The 16,719-nt window shown below is 40.3% G+C and overlaps 1 protein-coding gene across 1 annotated transcript in view; it reads left to right on the top strand.

The window, feature by feature from the left end:
* The first annotated feature begins 4,691 nt into the window (after nucleotides 1-4,691).
* The window catches only part of Pkib (cAMP-dependent protein kinase inhibitor beta), a 99,881-nt gene continuing 87,853 nt past the window's right edge, over nucleotides 4,692-16,719 (top strand). Inside the window, exon 1 of the mRNA XM_031346586.1 lies at nucleotides 4,692-4,867. The gene's annotated coding sequence lies outside the window, so the exon portion shown is untranslated. The remainder of the gene's footprint in view (nucleotides 4,868-16,719) is intronic.

Raw genomic sequence — 16,719 nt, 5'->3', positions numbered from 1 at the left:
ATCCCTGAACTATCAGAGATTACAAATATGTTTGAACCACCCAGGTGGTAACACTTTGTTATGCAACCCCAGGAAGCTAAAATGCTCTCAGAAAGAAGGCAGAGTAGGTTGTTAGTGGCTGTTCCCACCTTCCACTCAGATCTCAGCCAGCACTGCCCCAACCAAACAGAACCCAGAATGCATTTGAAACCTAGCACAGTGCCTCTCCCTAAAAATCTTGGTGTCCCATCAAAATGCAATCTCTTGCTTCAAGTGGCAGGGGCTCCTTATTGCTTCTTGCTTCACACCTCTGTCGGTGTCTCCACTGCCCCACAATTTGACCACATACTCATTATAGGCCAGTGGCAAAATGAAAGTGCTTCTTTTCGTTTAAAGGATGTTAAGGGTTTCAAGGCAGGGAGAGAAGGTAGGGTTTTCTTAGAGGCAAGGATTTGTTCAAGGGTACACGTTGAAGGGCCTTGAAGCGTTTTCTCTATGGAACTAATTTAACCTTGGAGGATCTTTATTTAGTATTGAAGAACACTTACCATCTGTATAAATCCTTAACTACAACTTCCTCCTTGTTCTGGATTTCAGTTTCTTCAGCCTACTGGGTTATTCTTCTTCTTGCATCCTCCTAGAGGTTGTAGGAACAGCATCAGGCTCTGCTGCTCTCCTGTATTGAACTGTCAGCCACCTCTCACCTTTTACTCACTTAGGTTCTCCCTCTCTGGGTGTGCACATGCGCACGTCTTCCTTCATTCTGCAGTCTTTCTTTAATTCTAGATCTTTCCACTACATTCATGAATATCTCCTGCACCACGATCTAATCATGCCCACAGGCATCACTGTTGGTGGCTTTGGTGTCTATGTGGATACCTTACTCCCCAGTTGTTTGGCCATTGCCATGGCCAGTCAGTCTTACACACAGCTTCTCCATTGTGCCACCATTATTCTGTGAAAACATTGGTAAGTGGCACCCCTACCTTCTTATTCAACCTCTTTCTTCTTGTCTGTGTAATTTGATTGAGATTGAAATGCTTTATTTTTCTTCTTTCTCAGCTTTCATCTTTTTTATCTTGTCTTCATCTCCCTTTCCTTCATCTACTCCAAGAGCTAACATTTAAGCTTCTCACTTGTCTTCCCACCATTTTGCTATCATATCGCTTGATAAAATGTTGAAGCTGATTTGAGCTTTCTGTATTTAAAGTCATAGTCTAACACAATTTAATGCAACTGTGGGGAGTTACTGTCGCCTTCAACTCTTGGACTTGAAATATTTCATGGAATATACAGTGAGTTCTGTCCAATGGCCGTCGCTGCAGACCTTCCAGCTGGCCACATGGTGGCATTGGCTTTATTTAGACATGAGAGGACACAAAAAAAATCTCCAATCTTCTCTAAGTATCCAAGAACATTCCACAAATAGGTTTTTCTTAAGTCACTGTACATAAAAACAAGCATAAGGAAATCAACTTGTTCATTTTAAGACTACTCATTTGGTAAAGACATTTGCTACCACGAAACCTGACCAGCAGAATAGAAGAAGGAAAGAACCAAGTCCCCCCAAAATTGTCCTCTGACTGCTACACATGTGTTGTGGCACCATGTTTCTTATGAAAATAAGTAAAGAAAGAGAGAAAGAAAGAAAAAGAGAAAGAAAGAAAGAAGTACAAAATTTAAGAAACATCTCTCTAAGCATCTGTTTTTATGGATACCTTGGCTCTTGAGGACACACTATTGTGACATCTTCTAATGGTTCAGGTGATTTTTAAGTATGTAGTTCTTTAAAGACATATCACTGAGGACTAGTTTTAAAAATAAAATTTGTCCCCAAATGCAGGGCTTTTTAAAAAACAAAACAAATTGTGAATGTACCTATGATAGTTGCACAATCATAAAATGTTGGTCATTGTTATATAATAGCTCACTCGCCAGAAATTTTACCCCCACACCCCATCATAAATCCCTAATGGGAACAACTAGCTTTAGAATAACTAGATAACACAAGTATTACACTATGGACTAGTATTGGACTTGGAAATGTGCCAAATAGGCTTTCAAGCTACGCTAAAGGCAGAAGTATTGTTTTATGGATACATTGTGACAACATAAATGTTCTCAGGGCAAAAAAAAAAAAAAAGGCACATATCCCAACATTTAGAGAACTCATCCTATTATCAGGATGCAACTTAAACATGTCATCAATTCTGAAGGCAGAAAGACATGGGTTTTAAACTCAGCTTGGTTAAAAATGAGATTAGCTTTTAGTTTGTGTTCATGTGTGTTTCCCCTGCAAGTATATTTATGTATCACATGCAAGCAGTGTCTGTGGAGACCGGCAGAGGGCGCCAAAACCTTTAGAACTGGAGCTTCATCCCGTTGCCATGTGCAACATCTGTGCTGGGAACACATTGCTGGTTCTCAGAGAGCAACAAGAGCTCTTTACTGTGGGACCGTCTCCTCAGCCCTCTCTCTTTTTTTTTTTTTTTTTTTTGGTTTTTTGGTTTTTTGAGACAGGGTTTCTCTGTGCAGCTCTGGCTGTCCTGGAACTCACTCTGTAGACCAGGCTGGCCTCAAACTCAGAAATCCGCCTGCCTCTGCCTCCCAAGTGCTGGGATTAAAGGCGCTCAGCCCTCTCTTAATACTTTAAATCAGATTCATACATAGGGACTGGTGAATGCACGCATGCGCATGAGGCACATGCGTAATCAAAGTGCAGTGTATGGGAGCCAGTTTTCTCCTTGCATTCTCCAGGTGCTGGAAATCAAACTCACGTCATCAGGCTTGGCAGTAAGCACCTTAACCCCCTGGGGCATCTCACAGGCCAGGGTTTGGATCTTCATCGTATGCAAATGACCTAACTTTGTTGACTTTGAGTCTATTATCTGCAAGTAGAGAGTTATTACCACATTGTGGAGTTACAGATATTTGATAAGTTAAGGAGTCTAACCATCATACACTTTGCAGATACTTCAAATGAGGATTTTTTTAAAAAAACTTTTATTGCATTATGATGAGAAAAGTTACATGATTTCAATTTATCTGAATTTGTTAACATTTAAAAACATATTTCAATTAAATGTAATTGAATCATATTCTTGTTTCCCTTTTGTACTACTGCTCCTCCCAGAGACCCCCCTTCAATACCTACAATATCCTTTTTGTCATATTCCTTAAAATTTATAGATTATAACAATAAAAATAAGTATTATAAAACCACAATCAATTTAACAGTCTTATGTAGATGCTCATCTACAGCAATAGTGAAAATACATTTTTCTCAATATAAATTTTAAATAACTCCAAACATATTAACTGTATACTTAAAAATAATACATCACTACTAGTATTTTCTTAAATGAACATGAATATATAAAGTCTTTTTGTTTGTTTTGTATTTAAAATCTTGGCTCTTACTGTGGTAAAAGCCCAAAATAAGAACAATTTTTAGACATTATATTTCATTGTAATAAGGCTATAATACAATGATCCTCACATCACCAAAGGATTTTACCTCCATCCTAGCTAAGCTGAGAGTTGATAGTTCTGCTGCACCAAGAAATGAATTGTAGGCTCGATTTTTGGATACAGACTTCCTGCTATGGTCAAAGCTATTTGACTTGAGTGAGTGACTTCATTCTCAGCCCACAGAGAACAGGTTACATTCATTTAAGAAATGGTGTAGGTATTAAGATGGCCTATCCATAAAGTCATTCACCAACTGTTTCAATGAACAATGGTTCTGCTTGGAGGGTGGCATAGACATTAGGTGAGGGTAAGAATTTGGTTCATTAGCTGTGATAATTTGGAAAAGCATTCATCTCAGAGAAAGAATAACTTATAAAGTCCTCTTCTTCAAACTTGATACAAGAGTTACAAATGTCAAGCAAAGCATTCAGTCTCAAATGAGGATTTTTACATGATTATATTTTAATAGGCCAGTCTTTCTATAAACAGGACAATTGGGGGTAGTCAATGGGGAAGGCGTATCTGAGACCTGGAATTCCTGGAAGCAGGATGCAGGGTAATTAAGTAGCCATAGTGAGAAGACTTAGAATTCTGGTGACTGTTAAGGCATCAGAGGCCATTGGAACTTCCGGCAGAAGTCAGCTCCTCCAGAATCAGAGAGAGTCTTTTCAGTTTTGTTAGCAGCAAAATCTTCCATTTCCTACATCCTTTAAAGGACATAGGGACAGTTTAATAGTAAGAACTTTGTTTTCCTTAGTGAGAGTCTAAAAGCGAATCCTCATATACACTGATGTCTGCTTTTCATTGCACGCACGCACACACACACACACACACACACACACACACACACACACACACCGTGTTTTTCACAGCGTGAGACTCCAACCTGCTAAAAAGAATCCGTGAATAAACGAGAACACCCAGATTCCAGGGTGCAACAGAGCTAGTTTCTCTAAACATCCCTTGTTAGATAAAGTGCAACCTCCTGATAGCAGGAGCCTAAGTCCTATAAACGTATTCCTACAGCAGAGAAGGATAACAGCATCCAGACAGACGGACAACAGCCGAGGGGCGTTCTCTCCGGGAACTGAGTCGGTCTTCCGAGAACAGAGGCTTTCTCCTTAGGACACCTGGAGCAGGAACTACTGTTGCATTTGTCCCCTGGGGCTCGGTGGTGGCGGGTTCTGCTAACTGGGCAGGTCCTGCGGAGCCTAGCTCAGCTCGCGGGGGCGGGACCGAGCGGCTCCCTCCGCCCCACACATTGCTGCCACCGGCTCAGCCCAGCCGCATCCCAGAGCAGAGGCGGCAGGAAGCTCCAGCCCCGTCGCAGCTCCGAGCCGTGCCGCAGAGAGGCCGGCGGCAGGCGCCACGGCGAGGGACCTGGCCCGGCGCCGCCCGCATCTCTTGCGCGCAGCTGGTAAGTACCGGGCGGACTGCGAGCAGGTGTCACTAGAGAGGGGACGGAGGGAAAGGACTCGGGGAGTTGGGAGACCGCGCGAGGGGAAAAAAATGTAAGCTCAACTTTGCTATTTTGTGCCTGGTCTGCACACGCCCCGGGGGAATTCAGAGCAGATCCCATCCTTCCACCCGGAGCTGGGGGACTGTCGGAGTGAAAGCAGGTGCTCCTGTGGGAGGTCTGCTCATTGGCTTAAGCTCGCTGGCCACTGAGAGTGGACTCAGAGGACCTCTGGTTATAAGTTGCTGAGCCTTTCTCTGCTCGCGCCATCAACGACACATCGTTTCCCTTCGGCCTCGTTTTCCTATCAGTAGAGGTCTGAGTTCCAACCCGCTTCAAGCGTCCAGAACTGTGGTGTTAGCCAAGAGACCTCACCTTACCGGTTTTCTCCCATTCCTTGAGAAAGTACGCCTGCTAGGAAACCTGTGACCTCAGGGATAGCCCGCAGCTATATCAGACTCGGCTAGCTGCTAGGACCCCTGCTGATAAAGAAAGAGGGACTTAAGAGGCAGGTGGTCCCAGACTGAGAGGCAGAAGGCACCGAGTCCGGGTTGGTCTTGGCTGGTTACTGCAGCCTTTTGTGGGTTCCTGACGGTTTGGGGCTTTCTGTAAAGGGTGACCCGGTCTCATGGACCTCTCAGACCCCACAACTCAATTCCCTTCTTTAGTCAAACTGAGATGATGTGGCATTCCGTCTTCTCAAAGATGGTATCAGAATGCATTCAGGAAAGCTCCCAGGAGAGCAGGTGCTGAGCCCAAGGGAAGCCATTAAAGCAAACAATGGGGTTAGCAGCTGGACTCTACCGGACCAGTAGGTGGATACTGGACAATGGCTTAGAGGCACGTTCAGCTAAGAAAGACGAACCAGAATGAGGTACTCTTCTTACCTGTGACTGAATACCGGAAAAAGTAATGGTTAGTCTTACTCTTACGGGTTGCTTTTCTCTTTGTATACAGTAACCTTTAAACATCCATCTATCTACTTCATAGGATGTCTTTTTTCCCCCCGTTATTGACATGTTAAAATAATTTCCTTGAATTTAATATTCAGAGACCCAGAGTTTGGCTTATTAAAATGAAAATTAAAATGTGGTGACCACAACTCTCTAATGCCAAAGACTGCACCTCCGAAACGCTGTATCCTGTGACTCCCAGACGCTAGTCACAGCCAGTCAACTGACACAGTCTCCAGGGAGCTTATGTTCTAAAAAGAAAAATAAAGAAGTGTTTGGAAAGTTCAACTGATTCAGTTTTAAAAATCTAAATAAAAAAGAAAGAAAGGAAGAAAGGAGGGAAGAAAGAAAAGGCCCAGAGAACAGTTTTAGTAATCTACTAATATTGTGTCTATGACTTTCTTAAGCAAAATATTACAGGCAGGAGATTACTCAATCTAGAATATTTTAAGAAGTGCCAAATTCCCCTCTTGTTAAAGAATTTTTCCCTGCTCTTTGGTCAGCTTAAGTGTATATTTAAGTTAGTGATGGATCAGTTTATTTTCTAATAGTCTTACAATTATTTAAATTCCCATCCGGATTGCATTACAGATTTAAAAATAAACTTGTTGAGATGTAGATTATAAATTTATACATCATAAAATCCACCCTCTTCAAAGGCAGATGATCTTCAGAAAGCCACCTCCTATCAATGATTTTTTTTAGGACTTTCATCAGGGCGTGTAATAATTCTTTAATCTTTTGCAATTGATAAGACCCAGCATGACTATTTGTAGCTTTCCAGTTCCATCCGAACTCCAGGAAACTGTGTATCTGCTTTTCAGTTCCTATAGGCTTACTTTTTCTAAATTGCGGACAAATAGTATACTCTACATTATTTGGTTTCTGGATAAGTTGACAGCATGCTTTTGTGGTACATCTGTATTATAGTGTGCATCTGTATTTTGTTCATTTTTAACTGCTGAATCATTTCTCTTTGTGTTGATATACAATATTCTGTCCATTTTTTTCAGTTGATGTGCGTTTGGACTCTATTTTGAATTATATGGCTGTATATTATTTGAGATTTTTTGTTTGTTTGTTTGTTTGTTTGTTCGAGACAGGGTTTCTCTGTATAACTCTGGCTGTCCTGGAACTCACTCTGTAGACCAGGCTGGCCTCGAACTCAGAAATCCGCCTGCCTATGCGTATATTGTGGCTTGATTGAGTCCAGCTCCTTGTTATACCACCTCCAATTTCTTCCCTTCTGCCCGCTATTAGCTTCAAATTTCAAGCATTGTCTTTTTTTTTTTTTCAAATCCACTGAGTGGACTTAGTTCTGCCTGCATGCGCATAGCTATGAGACCATGTACTGGAGCATGGGTAGCCTTCAGAGCTCCTGCATCTTAAGAAAATGGACTCCCCCTCTCCTGTCATCAGTTGCTAATAGCAGCACAGCTGGGAGGAAAACGTCATGAGTCCATCCCATGTGCTGGGGTTTCGTCAGGTTCGATCTTGTAAAGATCTTGTGCGTACAGTCCCAGCCACTGTGAGTTTATACGCAACTCTCCTGTTTTATCCAGAAAATACTGCTTCAATAAAGTCATCAGTGCCTCGACCTCTTACAGTCTTTCCAATCCTCTTAGTGATTTGATTATCTCCGTGTCTTGAGAGGAGAGGGTGTGATACATATGTCCCATTAAGTGCTATGAGCTCATAGTCTTATCCTTTGCCTGGGGATGACTTGGGTGGGGGTTAATCTGCAAAAAGAAGCTTCTCTGATGGAGGTTGAAGGATCTATGGGTATAGCTTTTAGGTGTTGGTTTAATACTATGCCTTTTCAGCAGAGTAATAGGAGGTTCTTTTCTAGGACCTAAGACTTACTCAGTTTCAGATTCTTGGCCCTATTTATAGTAGCTGCATGCATATATACATATACACATATATATGTAGCATATTTACATATATAGTATGTGGTGTGTGTGTCCAAGTGTGCCATGGCATGCATATGAAGGGGAGAGAACATCCTTGGGGGCTTGGGGTTGTAAGTACATTTCTTCTACCATTTGGGTCCAAGGACCAAACTCCCATCTTCAGACTTGGTGACAAATGCTTTTACTCACCAAGCCTTCTTCCTCACTCTGTATTGTTGTCAATATGTGTTAATGTGAACCCCAAAGTTAAGGATATTCACGTGTCTTTGAGAGCTCATATATCAATTTTTTTTGTAGACATTAAACCATGATAGCTCTTGATTGTATATGAAAATTATGTCTCCCTTTAAAAGACCATAACAGAATCAGTTTTATATGTAAAGATGTAGAAAGTTCTAGAGGACTAAGTGTGTGTGTGTACGTGTGAATGAGATAGATAGATAGATAGATAGATAGATAGATAGATAGATAGATAGATAGATAGATATAGATAGATAGATAGACAGATAGATAGATAGATAGATAGATAGATAGATATAGATAGATAGATAGATGATAGGTAGATAGAGAGACAGAGAGATGATAGAGATACACAGAGGAAAGTTTCTCTCAAAGTTAAAGCTCAAGTCCAGCAAACTACTCTGAAAAACTGTTACAACATTTTTCACACATTTTTGTGTGGCTTGACAGTGAATTTAGTCATGTTCCATTCCTTTACGGCAAAAGTTTTGGCTAAGTTAAAAAAAAAAAAAGATTCTTTTCTGAATGTCAAAACAATTGATTCAGTCTAAAATAAAAGAGGCCTCCTTAGTCAAAGTGTGGATACTACCGAATCCTCTCAATGCGGGTGAGAAAATCTAAGGCCCCTGGATTCAGTAATTACATCTACCAAAATCACATATTAGGAATAAATCCAAGACGGAAGTCTTCCTTTTAGGACCTTAACTATTGGTCCACGCTTTTCTAAATCTGTTGTGGGAAATATTTAAAAATGACTGTCAGGCTTCCCTCGCTACTGTCGGCAACTCTCAGCCCTGGGGTGGTCCCGCTGCCTCTGCCTCTAGACTAGCCTCAGCAGCGACCTATCATGGTCTACCCAGCTCCGGTTCGCTTGTCTCATAGCTGCCCGTAACTTCTCAGCCATAAACCCCTGTGGCCAGCAGTCACACATTCAGTATCCCAGGTAAACAAAACTCTTGAAGCTTATAATTAACCAGTCAGATTTATGTATCAATAAATTCTGAATTCCTAAGATGCCCACACAATAACTTCAGAGCCAGTTGGTAATGATAAAAGCTGCCCACCTAGATTAGACAAGTTATCCCAATTATTCTATCCTTTATGTTATCATATCGACCTGTGGCTATTTAATGCCACGAGGAATCTGAATCTTCCTGTCCAGCTGTCTCCATCTTGCTTCCTCTCTCTCCTGATTTGCTCTCTGTCCCAGACAGGGTTTCTCTGTGTAGTTCCATTGTCCTGGAACTCACTCTGTAGACCAGGCTGGCCTTGAACTCAGAAATCTGCCTGCCTCTGTCTCCCAAGTGCCGGGATTGAAGGCGTGTGCCACCACTGCCCAGCTTATCATATACTTTGTATATAGCTTTTCTGCGTTATTGTGAGATAATAATACTTCACAAGAAAAATTCTAGGTCACACTCCTGTGCATACCTGGTATTATTTTTCTTCTTGCTAAAAGTAGAACTGATTTTGAGAAATGAAACAGAGTTTCTACTTTTTACTCAAATGAGAGAAGCATTTTTTTTTTTCTAGCTGTCAATGGCAACTTGCAATTCTGTGCATTTGCCTAGGTAGGGTGCCCACTGTGGACTTTATGGAAAATGAGGATTTGTGTCCCTCAGTCACTCAGAGTCTCAATATGACAACATCCAGGAGCTGAGTCTGAGTGTTTGTTTAGGTTTCCTTTTTTTGGTGGAAAAGAGGTTTCTAAGATGTTAAGATAATAATGAAGTGGATTCAGATTTGTGTCTGTTCCTGAACGCGAGGCAGCAATTTAAAGGAGAATCCTGGATGAATTAGAAACAAGATTTTTTCAAGAAGGAAAGAAGGCCATGGGAACAGAGGTGCCTCAGACAGTGTGGAGTCAGGACATAGTTGACACTTAGGTGTTGGAGCAACAGCTGAAGCCTTTGAGCACAAGATAGACAGGCAGGAAGTCCTCCTAGGATCCTCCCTCCACACATCCCTCTTCCTTAGAAGTCCTAACATCTTTTGGCTGATAAGAGGAAGCATCATCGTGCTGGGTGCTCAGTATGGGCTACTCAGAGTGTTCATTTGGAGAATGAAATAAAAGGAGAGTGGCCCAGTGTGACAGCCTCAAAAATAAAACCACAGAAAAGGAGTCCCATGCCCTTCCTCTGCATGCTTGTATTCTGTCCATCACAAAATTTCTTATTTCTATATTAACTTATATGCCCTGAGGTTGCATATTTCAAGGAGTAAAACATTTGACTCTCAATCTCTATGCCTCTCTCTATTTCCCTGCACACACATGTGTAAACAGGAATGGCTTATAGTTCAAGCAATTATATGACTTTATTATGTCGGTTATTTTCTTTTTAAATGAAAAGAACCACTTTTATTGTGGAACCGCTGAAGCAAAGTGTAATACTAAACTCAAAATGATGAAATAAGACCTCTTTGCCTGCCTTTCCCAAAGAGGTCTCCCGAATCTCATAAAACAGCCTTATTACAGACATGATGAATGGTTGTTACACTCTGAAGGTTTGTAAGACATCTATCAAACCCAAAGAAGAAGTTACAAACAGCAGCACTTCCTCAGAAACCACTTTGCCTCCCAGTTCCTCTGTCCTTGATGAAGGACATCTGCCACCACTCTGCATGCCAAGGGGCAGAAGCAGAACTGCTCATGGGAGTGAAAAGTTAGGCAAACAATAAAGACGGACTCACTTAAGCCTTTCACACGTTCTAGGAAGTTACAGATATTCCCTGCTCTTACAGTCCTTAGGTGAGTAGGTAGAGGGTGGGGCAGTGCAAGCAAATATTTCTAACCATCAATCCAGTCATCCAAATGAGGCAGGCTGATATTCTCATCCCAGAATTATTAGAGTCTTAAAGGACTGGGCCTGGTGATAGCTGAGTTGTGTAAGGACAGGCTGCCAAATGTGTCTCAGGTGTGAGGTTGCAAGCTGGCATAACTTATGGACACAGCAATGAGAGAATGGGACTGGACTTGATGGGCATTCTGAACTATATATCCTCCATTTTTTTTTTGTCCTCTTCAAACCTTGGAATGTGACGACATATGAAAAGAAAAGCCGTACCTTATGTGTAAGAGATAAATCAGAGGTGCAATATTTAAGACGCCACTCTATGGAAGCTCAAGTGTTGGCATATAGGAAAGAGTATGGTGTGGACCCCTTTATGGTAAGAATGCAGAAGCAGAAGAGTACAGAGAGCGCCCCAGAAAGCCTAGGAAGAAGCTAGAAAGAGACACGTGATAGCAACAAATGCAGGCAGAACTTCCAAATGTGTATATAATCACATTGTGAGAGTAATAGCAGGAGACTGTAAGAGCAAGAGCAGGAGGATGGTTAATAGAGCTTTTGATTTGACAAGATGAAAGGCCAGGCTTTGTGATCGTGAGGTGGAGCAAAGAGGAGGTGAGGAGACACGTCACAGCATTAAATACCCATCCGAAGGCGATGGTGGAGAAAGTTGGTGTCTTGGGCCCCTGAGACAAATTGGTTTTTTTATTCAATGATTAAAGAACTCAATGGTGGGAGAGGCTGTGAGTCTTGAAAAGGTAAGTCATGGGACTGTTTTCCCAAGGAGAGGGGTTAAACTAAGAGCAGAAGAGGGGAATCACAAACATTGTATGCTCTTTGACCTGTAGTGGAGTTTAAGGGTGAACAGTCCTTATACATTTTCTATGGAAATGGCCATGTTAAGGAAATGGAAGTGATTTATTGCCAGGCCTCAGATTAGGTATGATGCCTCTTTCATTTTCCAATTTATGGAACTGGTGATATGACTGCATTTTCTGGATGAACAATTAAAGAGTATTTGTTCAGTCCTTTATGTGGCTCACATGCGGTGTGTGTGTGTGTGTGTGTATGTGTGTGCACACTGACTCATTTATGTGCAGGTAGAGAACAGAGATTGATGCCAGTGCCTGCCTTTATTGTTTTATGCTTTGGCTTTTGAGGTAGGTTCTCTTGCTGTCCTTGGAGATTGTCATTTTAGCTAGATTGGCTGGCCAGAAAACTGCTGGGATAGGTCTGTCCCTGCGCTGCCTAGTGCTGGGGTTGCAAACCAGCATAACTCCAAGATTTTACATGAGTCCTGGGGATCTAAACACGGGTCGTTGTGCTTGCTTGCTCAGCAAGCATTTTATGCACTGAGGCATCGCCCTAGTATTGAGGGTTGGACTGTTGCTAAATATCGTAATGCTAAATTCTATACCCAAAAGTCTAGGCCTATGACTGATTTCTCACATTTACAAGCTTTTGTTGTGCGAACCTAGTTCCTTAGCTGAAAACTATTGGTTAAACAAACAAACAAAAAACAAACAACAACAACAACAAAATGACTCCAGCCAATGACTTGAAGTAGGTGGAGTTTGAGTTACCTGGTTGCAGGTTGCAGAGAGGAGGAGGGGGAGGAGCCAGGGAAAGAGGAAGAAGCTGCTGTGAGGCCATGAGAGGAGATGGACCGCGAGCACATGGCCGGGAGAAATAACAAGTATTTGGGGTACACCGCTGGGGAAGTAGCCGGGGTAGCAGTTAGAAAAGTAGATTAGGGGCTATGCCCAGTAATTGTCAAACCAAAATAATGTAACTGTAGCCTGAGCCTCATTTATTCATTAACTAGACAGGGATAAGTTTAAACTGGTTCTACTATACCCTAGCCCCTCTATCCAGTCATTAAATAGAAAGTGTCAGAGTTTATTTTGATGAGTATGTAAATCCAAATCCTTGGTCCATTGGAAATTGACCAGATTGAAAAGGATAACTCATCTGTCACCCTGGACAGTTTTAAAAGTCTAGGTGTGGTACATACCAAGCTCTCATTCTTAGTGCCAGGTGTAAACATGGCCACAAAAAGACATCGTGGCAAGGCATCTACGGCAGCCTTCCCTGGCTGCAGTCCTTCAACGTTGCTGGGGGCCAATCATCTCAGAGTCCACATGGAGTCAACAGTAGAGAAATGAGGTATGCTGTTACTAGCTTGAGGGTGAACCTTGGCTTTCGTTCATTTGCGCTAGGAATAATGGGGAAAGGTTTCAGAGGAAGTGAGGAACAGTTCCCTCTCACAGTAGATCTCAGGCAGTCTTTGAAATAGGGTAGATGTTAGCTAAGGGATTGTTAAACTTCTAATAAATCTCAGAAGAACTTGTTTCATCTTTATAAGTCTATGCTTGGGGCTCTAGTTTGATTTAAAAACTCTTGCTTTTGAAAGTAGAAATTTATTTTTTTACAACCACCTGTCTTCATTTTCCCTTTAAAGCTGCGCATTAACACTTTATCTGAAATAAAGGACAATTCTGTTCCATCTCTTAACCTTTCCCATCTGTTGTGAATGGAGATGCTTAAGTAATTAACCATATTTTAAGGATGATTACAATTTTCCATAATAGAAAATATATGTCAAGTTAACACAAAGGGACAAGAGGTGTTTATGAGATTCATGAAACTTGGCTTTTAGTCACAGCTTGAGGCAGGACTAAAATTATTTGGAAAGAAACCAGTTTCTTTCTCCCTCCTGATTTCACTTCATTATCAAGCTTGACTCTGAAGGAAAAAAAAAAAAGCTGCCAACAGTTCTATAACTAATTTCTAAAGCATACATTCAAAGAGACCAAGGTATCTCTACCCAGGTTTTAGTAAGTCTCTTGTTCTATCAGTTTATACCATAAGCCCATGTGGGACTATGGCAGGGGCTAGGGGGTGGTGGGAATGTAAGAAGCTTTCTGGGCAGGTGTGAGCCTTGCTGAGCCTGAACAAACAGCTGTGATTAGGGGCTTGTGAAACTTTGATTAATCTGGCCTTGGTCTCAGTGTCATTCTTGGGAACAAGTGAATCTGGCAGAACATGAAAAGGGAAGGAAGAGTCCTTAACAGAGATGAAGTGCAGGGAAAATATTTACTGGTGTCTTCCACTCTGAAGATGGATGGGTTAAAATGAAACCAGAAGTGTAATGAAACCAGGCTAGGGTCTGGTTCCAAAGGCTGTTTTATATGTAAAAACCATGAATATTATTAGCATGTAGGTTGTTGGTGACATTTGTTATCATTATTATTTTATATTTTCATCATCACATATATATCATAATTATTATATATTTTAATATCTTGTTTTGCTGTATTCTTTGTAGTTTTGGGTGAAAAGTAAGTAAGCTTTGTAGAAATAAATCTTGTTCTGCATAATCCTCTTTAATTATCATTAATGAGCTTTAATATATATGAGCTTTAATATATGTATATGTATATATATATATATATACATATACATATATATATATATGTATCCTGGATCCAAATAATAATTTGAAAAGCAATAATAAGTGCAAAAGAAAATCTTTCTTCTTTATATAAGTATATATCTGTGGCTAACATTTGAGAAAATATGGACAAAGATTGTAGAGATAATAACTTAAAAATCATTAAGCTACAAATTAAAAAGCTTGTTATGTAGCCACCTCCACTTTTAATTAGTCATGTGCTAACAGACAAATACTCTATTTTTCGAGATTTCAGTTTTTTCCTCAACATAATTATACTAATATGACAAAATTGAACTCAATTTTCCTCATAAAATCAGTACATAAAACTACTTATATTATTGTAAAAAGAGCCCATAATTCTATGTTTTAATGTTGCATTTTCATGCTCATGTTTGAGAGTGATCATAAACATTTATTTAGTGCTGGAGAGATGGCTCTGTGGTTAAGAGCACTTGCTGTTCTTCCAGAGGCCCCGAGTTTATATCCCAGTGTCCATATGTTTGCTTAGAACCGTCTACAACTCCAGTTTCAGAGACTCTACTGTTGTTTTTGGGCTCCTGTGGTCACCAGTCAAGAACATGCAGCACAAACATGTTGGCAAAACATTTAAACATATGAAGTAAAAATAAAGAACATTTAAAAATGTTTATTGAAAGTTTTAATGCACTTTGGGGTTTAGGAAATCTGTTCTTTTTAGGTGAAATGCTAACTAACCTTAAACAAACGCCCATTTAATAGCATCCTCTTGGATGCAGGCATTTCTGTATGTTTATTAGTGATGCATGTCAGCAGGAATGAGTGAGATTCATCTTCTGTGTTGGGTTCTTTGAATCCTGTATGTTCATGGCAGGTCATGGAAGACCACCAGCCTAATTGTCCATCTCTTAAAGAAATGAAGTGTTGAAATACTTCAGAGAATCCGCAGAAAGATAAACTTAGCTGTTCAGAAGGACTGCCCAGAAGCTGTAAAACTGAGCTGGTCCTTTAAGCACTGAAGGAAACTCTGTGAGTGGAAAAAATAAAACTCTTAAAGTAAAAGGTAGCAGAAACAAAAGTTCAATGCAGAAAAGGATAAGACAGAGCTGCAAAGACTATTGAGGACCCAGAGAAGGTAGGTAAGAGCAGAGGTAGAGATTGAGGCTGTTGTGAAGGGCTTTAAATACCAGACTGAAGACTGTGTTTACATTTGTGGGCAATGTTAATGACTACTGTGTTTTGTGAACCTGAATCCATTTTAACAGGTTGTTTATATGTGAACATATATGTATATATATATACATATATATATGCTTCACTCTTATATGTGTACACATATATATATATGTATTATCACTAGTAAAATGCAGTATTTATTAACATTAGCCAAAACTTTAAACACAAAGTCTTTCCTTAGTCTGATATATATCTGATACATATGTGTGTATGTGTGCACACGTGTGTGTGTGTGTGTGTGTGTGTGTGTGTATGTGTTATGTATGTTGTAGAATGGGCATTTTGCATATATATGTACACATACATACACAAATATATAAATGTATTTATTATGTAATAAATATATATGACTATGTAAAATATATAAACATATAATTTATATATAATATATGAATATATATTGAAATATGATGAAAGAGAAATGGTCATTGGTAGAATCAGTAAAATAATAGAGGTTTTGGTTTATTATTGATCAGCTAGTGATTAGTAATATCAAATGGCTGTCCAACGAAGGTAGTGAGTGTATAAAGAGTAAGATTTAGTTAGATCTGGATTCAGAACTTAGCTCTACTACTTATTTGTCCTTTTAGTTTCCAGCATTTTCTCAGTTTTGCTCTTTTAGTATATTCACATCATGGCTATGACAGCATTTGCTTGTCTTCCCTTCTCCCAGCATCCAACACATCTCGATTATTTGTGACTGGTATTTGACTGTGAAGGCTGCACATAAAGATGTAGATTGGGTCCATGAGTTGCATGTACATTGAGAACTTACGGTGGAGAAAGAAAAAAAATTTTACATGCTAGACACACAGTCTTAGCAGGGCATGCAAATGGTCAACTCATCGGGTTAAGAATTCTTTCCATATGTGTAAACACAGGCAGGCTAGGGATTAAGATTCCTTCAGAATTTGTGTTCAAGTTGGGTACTCACACCACTCTTAGTGTAAACATGCTTGAGAGTTTGAGGCTTATGTGTATAGCTACAGGGCGTGGTAGAGAAAAAGAATGACTGTGTGCTATGATTGATGGCTGGATTCATAAGCCTTTGTGTATTATTTTCCCATGGTCCTATCTAACCTTTCAACTAGTACTTTGAAACAGGCAGATATTGAATCCATGCTGACTTGGGACTCTTCTGGAGGTTTTACAGTTAGAATAACTTGGGTTCAATCCAGAGTACCTGCACGTAAGTCAGACATGGTGATACAAGCCAATAGTGAAAAACTTAAGGTCTTTTTTTTTTTTT

The sequence above is a fragment of the Mastomys coucha genome, unplaced genomic scaffold (genome assembly GCF_008632895.1).
Source record: "Mastomys coucha isolate ucsf_1 unplaced genomic scaffold, UCSF_Mcou_1 pScaffold3, whole genome shotgun sequence".
In the NCBI taxonomy this organism is placed as follows: Eukaryota; Metazoa; Chordata; class Mammalia; order Rodentia; family Muridae; genus Mastomys; species Mastomys coucha.
This window is presented reverse-complemented; position numbering and strand designations above follow the sequence as displayed.